The 7,982-nt window shown below is 43.3% G+C and overlaps 1 protein-coding gene across 2 annotated transcripts in view; it reads left to right on the top strand.

Annotated features, from left to right (window-relative positions):
• The first annotated feature begins 7,569 nt into the window (after window positions 1-7,569).
• B4GALT4 (beta-1,4-galactosyltransferase 4) overlaps window positions 7,570-7,982 on the top strand; it is a 32,340-nt gene continuing 31,927 nt past the window's right edge. Inside the window, exon 1 of one of the 2 annotated variants that reach the window (XM_061396604.1) lies at window positions 7,570-7,654. The gene's annotated coding sequence lies outside the window, so the exon portion shown is untranslated. The remainder of the gene's footprint in view (window positions 7,655-7,982) is intronic. The other variant, XM_061396684.1, reaches the window with a different exon arrangement.

Here is a 7,982-nt window from a genome sequence, read left to right as displayed (position 1 = left end):
ATGGGGTGGTGAAGAGTTAGACATCACTGAGTGACTTTCACTTTCACTTTCACTAAGGGTTTACAGTATAGAATTTATCTCTTAAAGTCTACCTTAAAGTAATATTATCCCACTTCATGTGTAATCTAAGAACCTTACAAAAGTATAGTTCATTTATCCCCTTCTGGTCTAGATGCTATTGCTGTCATGTATTTATTTTACTTTTAATCTCTACAAGTTCAGTTTAGATTTTTCTCTGTATCCTCCATCTCTCTAACTTTTTGAATATATGGAATACAATATAATAACTGTCTTAATGTTTTCTGTGTTAATTCTAACACCTGTGTCAGTTTTGAGTTTCTTTTAACTAATTATCCTGCCTTCCATCAGTTGTGTATCTTCATGTCTTTGTAAACCTGGCAATTTTTGTTTGGATGCCAAGCATTGTGAATTTTACCTTATTTAGCGCTGGATATTTTTATAGCTCTATAAATCTTAAACTCGTTGTAGGAGAGACACATTACTTGGATAGAGTTTTTTCCCTTTTGGTTTTGTTTTTACTATATAATAGGCAGGTCTGGAGCAGTGCTCATTGTAGAGCTACTTCTTTATTGCTGAGCAAAACTTCCCTGAGTACTCTTACCCGGTAGCTTGTGAATTATGAGTTTTTCCAGGTTGGCTGGTAGAAATAGGCACTATTCTCAGCCCAGTGTGAGTGATTAGAATTGTTCTGCTAATCGTTATAGATGGTTCTTTCCTTGGCTTAGGACAGTTCTCCTACATCAGCCCACTGATCATGAACACTTGAGGGGGATTCTTTGCAGACCGCCAGTATTCCATGTCTGTGCTTCGTTTCTCTCTGGATTTCTGTCCTGTGAAATGAAGCTGCTTTGATTTTCTTGGACTCTACAGTCTATCTCCTCAACTCAGGGAGTCTTCTAGGCTCTCTCTCAGCTTTTCTTTCCCTCTGCAATGCTTGGAACTCTCTCAGGGTAGTAAACTGGGGCAACTGTGGGGTTCATCTTGTTCATTTCCTGTCTCTCAGAGATGACTGTCCTTCGTTGCCTCTTACAGAGTATCTTAAAAACTGTGGTTTATGCATTTTGTCTGTTTCTTTCTTTCTTTTTTTTTTAAATGGATGCTTCAGGTGGCATAGAAATCTGGTTCCTGTTACTTCTTGTTGACTAAAAGGCAAAGTCTAGTCCTTGCTTTTTCCACTTTGAGATTTAATCTTTTCTTTTTTATTTCAACTTAAAAAAATTTCAAGGGTTAGAAACGCTGTAAAAATTATTCAAGGGACATCTGTGCACACTTTGTCTAGATTGATCGATTGTTAGTATTTTGCCGTACTTATGCCCCCGCCTTTTTCTCTGTTACTCTCTCACATACACAAATTTTAACTGAGTCATTTGAGAGAAACTGAAGTCATCATGATACTTCATCATTAAATAATTTTTAAGAATAAAGTCACTGTCCTGGAGAAAAGAGATTCCTCTTACATTGTTGGTGGGAATGTAAGTTAGTGCAATCACCATGGAAAACAGTATGGAGGTTCCTCAAAAAACTAAAAATAGAGTTACCATATGATCCAGCAGCCCCATTACTGGTCATACATCCAATCAAAACTATTTCAAAAAGATATATGCACCCCTATATTCATAGCAGTACTATTCATAATAGCTAAGACATAGAAACAACCTAAGTGTCCATTGACAGATGATTAGATAAGGAAGATATGGTATGTATGTACAATGGAATAATGCTCAGCCATATAAAAGAATGAAATAATATACTTGCAGCAATATGGATGGACCTAGAGATGATCATACTAAAGTGAAGTAAGTCAGAAAGAAACAGACACATACCATATGATATCACTTATATGTGGAATCTAAAATGTGGCGCAAATGAACTTATCTATGAAACAGAAACAGGCTCGCAGACATAGAGAACCAATTTGTGGTTGCCAAGGGGGAGGAAGGTGGGGGAGGGAGGGACTGGGAGTTTGGGATTAGAAGATGCAAGCTATTATATACAGAATGGATAAACAATACGGTCCTACTGTGTAAGAGAATAACATTCAATATCCTGTGATAAACCATAATAGAAAAGAGTATGAAAAAGGAGATATATATATATATATTTGATTTACAATGTACAATGTATTAATTTCTGCTGTACAGCAAAGTGATTGTCAGAAATTAATATATTGTAAGTCAACTACACTTCAGTAAAGTAAATTTAAAAAAGAATAAACTCATTCTCTTATATAATCACAATAGCCTTTTCCTCCTCCCGGGGAATCTCCCTGACCCAGGGATCAAACCCGCATCTCCACACGGCAGGCGGATTCTTTACCAACTGCGTCACCTGGGAAGCCTGTAACCACAATGCAAGGATCAAATGCAAGGAATTTAACATTGACAGAACATTATCATATAACATATGGTCTCCTTTGATTATCTATTGCTTTGTAACAAATGAACCCAAAACTTAGAGGCTGAAAATAACAATGCATTAACTATTATATCTCGTGATTTTGTGAGTCAGGAATTCAGATATGGCAGAGTGGGGAGGGCTCATTTTTGTTTTATAATGTTTAAGCCTCAGCTGGAGGTGACCCTGAGTGGTTGGTGGCTTCTTCACATGGCTAGTGTGGGCTTCCTTATAGAATGGTAGCATCAGGGTAGCCAGGCTACTTCCATGGTGGTTCAGGGTTCCAATAAAAAGTGAGTCTAGTGGTCATGTATGGATGTGAGAGTTGGACAATAAAGAAAGCTGAGCACTAAAGAATTGATGCTTTTGAACTGTGGTGTTGGAGAAGACTCTTCAGAGTCCCTTGGACTGCAAGGAGATCCAACCAGTCCATCCAAAAGGAAATCAGTCCTGAATATTCATTGGAAGGACTGATGCTGAAGCTGAAACTCCAATATTTTGGCCACCTGATGCAAAGAACTGACTCATTGGAAAAGACCCTGATGCTGGGAAAGAATGAAGGCAGGAGGAGAAGGGGACAACAGAGGATGAGATGGTTGGATGGCATGGACAAACTCGGTGGACACACGTTTGAGTGAACTCCAGGAGTTGGTGATGGACAGGGAGGCCTGGCGTGCTGCAGTCCATGGGGTCGCAGAGTCAGACACGACTGAGCTAATGATCTGACTGAGAGACATCCAATAATACAATTAGTGTCATACATAAGGTGATGCTTGAGGCCATAATATCATTTTTTAAATCATATTTCTTTTTTGTGGAAACAATTTTTTTAAAATTTTAAATTGAAGGATAATTGCTTTACAGAACTTTGTGGTTTTCTATCATACATCAACAAGAATCAGCCATAGGTATACCCATGTCCCCTCCCTCCTGATAGTGGAAACGATTTTTTAATGCCATTTAAAAATTATTCATTCATTTATTTTTGGTTGTACTGGGTCTTTACTGAGGTGCTTGGCCTCTGTTGCTGGGTGCAGGCTTTCTCTAGTTGCTATGAGCGGGGACTACTCTCTCGTAGTGGCTCTTGTTGTTGAACTTGGGCTCTAGGGCACTTGGGCTTAAGTAGTTGTGGCTCATGGGCTTAGTTGCCACATGGTACTTTGCCCACCTCATGCGAAGACTTGACTCTGCGAAGAAAAGACTCTGATGCTGGGAGGGATTGGGGGCAGGAGGAGAAGGGGACGACAGAGGATGAGATGGCTGGATGGCATCGCTGACTCGATGGACCTGAGTCTGAGTGAACTCCGGGAGTTGGTGATGGACAGGGAGGCCTGGCATGCTTCGATTCATGGGTCACAAAGAGTCGGACACGATTGAGCGACTGATCTGATCTGATCTGATCTGATGTGGGATCTTAGTTCCCAGACCAGGGACTGAACACGTGTGTCCTGCACTGGCAGGCGAATTCTTTACCACTAAGTCATAGGAAACAATCAGACAAACCCAAATTAAAGAATATTCTATAAAACAACTGGCCTGTGAACTTCAAAAATGTCAAGGTCATGAAAGACAAGGACAGATGAGAAACTATTTCAGATTAATGGAGAATGTATTAGTCCGCTTGAGCTGCTAATATAAATATTAATACCACAGACTGTGTGGATTAAACAACCGAAATGGATTTTCTTACAATTCTGGAGATTGGGAGTCCAAGATAACGGTGTTAACAGGTTGGTTTCTTCTGAAGCCTCTCTCCTTGACTTGAAGGCGGCCACCTTCTACCTGTGTTCTCACATGGTCATCCCCCACCTGTGCTGGCTTTTCCTCATCTCTTCTTCTTTATAAAGACACGGGTCATGTTGGATATTGACCTACCCTAAAGACCCAATGTTAACTTAATGACCTTTTTAGAGGCCCAGTTTCCAAATAGAGTCACATTCTGAGATACTGGGAGTCAGGGCTTCCACATCTGATTTCAGGAGATTCAATGCTGTCCATAACAGAGGCTAAGGAAATTTCTTTATATGTGGCCTTAGATTGGAAAAAATTGTTTCAAGGTATATTATTGAGACAACTGGAAATGAGTATGTACAGCATTACAAATTAAAAACAGCTTCAAATTCTTTGACAGTTTTCTTACTGAGGAATGGGGCTATGTTGCCCATGCCTTTAAATCTGGACTGGCCTATAACTGCTCTGTCACATAGGAGAGAGCGAAAGTGGAAGCAGAAACTGCCTTTAAAAGGCTGGACTCAGAACTGACATAGCTTCACTTCCTTATTTTCAATCTACTTAATTACTTATTACTTCCTTATTTTCAATCTACTTATTACTGCTTAATATAATCATTTCCAATTGTCTCAGTAATATACCTTGTAACAAAAAATGTTTTCCAATCCAGGAATTTAGATGTCACATCTAACATTCCTCATCTATCCTTGTCTTTCATGACATTGACATTTTTTTAAGTGTACAGGTCAGTTGTTTTGTAGCACATCCTTTAATTTGGGCTTGTCTGACTGCTTCTACATGATTAAATTCCAATGATGCATTTTTGGCAGGAATACAATAATGGTGATTTTATGTCCTCAGAGTATCACCTCATGTGTGATGTCTCTTTGAACTATTGCTGAAATTAATTTGGAGTACTAGGTTAAGGTAGTAATCTGGGAGAAATCTGCCAGATTTCTCCAATGAGTACTATCTTCTTTTTGTAACTGGTAAGTAACCTCTAGGGTATTGTTTTTTCTTTAAAATTTAAAAAAGAGATTTCCTGTATCCTGTTGCAGACAATTCCAGTATCTGATGTCCTTGGGGGATCAGGCGGGTCTAAATCTTTTGGGTATTCCTGCTAACTGTTCTTACACGTGGCTTCCAATGCTTAGGGTTTTTTTAAATTTATGAACTTGAATTTGAGTCCTCTAGGACTAAATTGAGGATGCATCCTCTAAAGTGTGCTTCCATTGCACAGCGCACAAAGAACTCCTCAGTGCTCTTCTGCAGCCTTGGCTTGACAAGGAAGGCACAAGTTTGGCTCTTCTCATTTGGATCCCAAATCAATGTCAACAGAAACTTTCAATTACTTCAGTTGTGTCTGACTCTTTGCCACCCTTTGGATTGTAGCCCACCAGGCTCCTCTGTCCATGGGATTCTCCAGGCAAGATTCAGTTCAGTTCAGTTGCTCAGTTGTGTCCGACTCTTTGCGACCCCATGGACTGCACCATGCCAGGCCTCCCTGTCCATCACCAACTCCTGGAGTTTACTCAAACTCGTGTCCATTGAGTTGGTGATGCCATCCAACCATCTCATCCTCTGTTGTCCCCTTCTCCTCCTGCCTTCATTCTTTCCCAGCATCAAGGTCTTTTCCAATGAGTCAGTTCTTCACATCAAGTGGCCAAAGTATTGGAGTTTCAGCTTCAGCATCAGTCCTTCCAATGAATATTCAGGACTGATTTTCTTTCAGATGGACTGGTTGGATCTCCTTGCAGTCCAAGGGACTCTCAAAAGTCTTCTCCAACACCACAGTTCAAAAGCATCAATTCTCTGGTGCTCAGCTTTCTTTATAGTCCAACTCTCACATCCATACATGACTACTGGAAAAACCATAGCCTTGACTAGATGGACCTTTGTTGGCAAAGTAATGTCTCTGCTTTTTAATATTCCTATCTAGGTTGGTCATAACTTTTATTGCAAGGAGTAAGCGTCTTTTAATTTCATGGCTGCAGTCACCATCTGGAGTGATTTTGGAGCCCCCAAAAATAAAGTCAGCCACTGTTTCTACTGTTTCTCCATCTATTTGCTATGAAATGATGGGACCGGATACCGTGATCTTTGTTTTCTGAATGTTGAGCTTTAAACCAACTTTTTCACACTCCTCTTTCACTTTCATCAAGAGGCTCTTTAGTTCTTCTTCACTTTCTGCCATAAGGGTGGTGTCATCTGGGTGTCTGAGCTTATTGATATTTCTCCCAGCAATCTTGATTCCAGCTTGTGCTTCACCCAGCCCGGCGTTTCTCATGATGTACTCTTTATATAAGTTAAATAAGCAGGGTGACAATATACAGCCTTTATGTACTCCTTTTCCTATTTGGAATCAGTCTATTGTTCCATGTCCAGTTCTAACTATTGCTTCCTGACCTGCATACAGATTTCTCAAGAGACAGGTCAAGGGGTCTGGTATTCCCATCTCCTGGAGTGGATTGCCATGCCCTCCTGCAGGGGATTTTCCCGATCCAGACATCTCTTTTGTCTGCTGCATTGTCAGTTGAGTTCTTCACCACCAGCGCCACCTGGGAAGCCTTTTTCTTACCATGGTTTGTTCCTTTTGGGGTGGGGTGGTTCTTGGAGACATTTACTTCCCCATCAGTAGAAGGGTGACTTGGAGAATCTAGTCTGCTATCTTCCCTGCCTAAGCAGAACCCACTTTAATGATTTTCCACTCTAATCTTTAGTATAAATATGATTCTGCTTGGCTTTTTGTAATGATATCTTTGAAGAAATTTGGTTTTCTCACAACTTGTTAATATTCTCAATAATCCTGTGAAATGAGGAAGTCAATTACCTTGGTACATTGTGCAGCTGGGGTGGTGCTAGTATTAAAGAACACGCCTGCCAATGCAGGAGATTAAAGAAACACGGGTTCTATCCCTGGATCAGGAAGATCCCCTGGAGAAGGAAATGGCAACACACTCCAGTATTCTTGCCTGGAGAATCCCATGAGCAGAGGAGCCTAGAGGGCTACAGTCCATGGGGTCGCAAAGAGTCGGGCACGACTACAGCGGCTTAACACGGGGTGATGTAAGGTAAATTTATTAACTTGTAAAACCTCAGTTTTCTACTCCGGAAAATGGACAAGTTCCTATCTCCTTCCCAAAGCTTTGTGAATATTTACGAGGATGTAATTTGGGAAGTGCCCAGACCCTCGCGCATTACTGGCACAGGGCTTTATTAAGATCACCCGAAGAACAAGGGGTCCTTTTCCCTCCAGCTTCCCCTTCGGTCCCCGCGGGCAGCGGGGCGGGGAGGAGACCGAGGGTAGGGGCTGGAGGGCTGGCATCCGTCAGGCCCGCCCACCGGAGGACCGCGCAGACCCGCCCGGGGCCTGGCCGTAGCGACTCCCGACGCGGGCGGGGGCGGAGCAGGCGAGTGGAGCCTCCTCCCGGCGGCGGGGGCGGTCCCCACGGCAGCTGCTCCGCGTCTCCGCTTTCTCCGGGCTGTCCTCGTCGCCGCGGCGTCTGGGGTGAGTTCGTGGGGCCTCCCCTCCGCCGGTGCCCGGGACGCAGGGTTTCACGCGGAGGGCGACTGGCGCCGTGTGGGCATTGCCGGGCGGCAGGGCGGGTCGGTCCCCGGGTTGCGGCTAGGCGCGCGCGGGCCGGGCCTCGGAGGGCCGTCCTGCCTCCTCCCGGGCGGCGCGGCCGGGCAGGGGGCCTGCGGAGGCCGAGCCCGGCGGGAGGCACCAGCTCAGGTGAAGGCACCACTGCGGCGCTCCCTCTGCTGCCGGAGGGATGGCCAAGCGAGGTGCTGCCAGGTAGGAATCCAGGGGTCATCCCCCGAGGCCCCGCGTCACG

This window comes from Bos javanicus, chromosome 1, assembly GCF_032452875.1.
Source record: "Bos javanicus breed banteng chromosome 1, ARS-OSU_banteng_1.0, whole genome shotgun sequence".
NCBI classification, from domain to species: domain Eukaryota; kingdom Metazoa; phylum Chordata; class Mammalia; order Artiodactyla; family Bovidae; genus Bos; species Bos javanicus.
The sequence above is the reverse complement of the archived record's forward strand: the minus strand, read 5'-3'. Positions and strand labels throughout refer to the sequence as shown.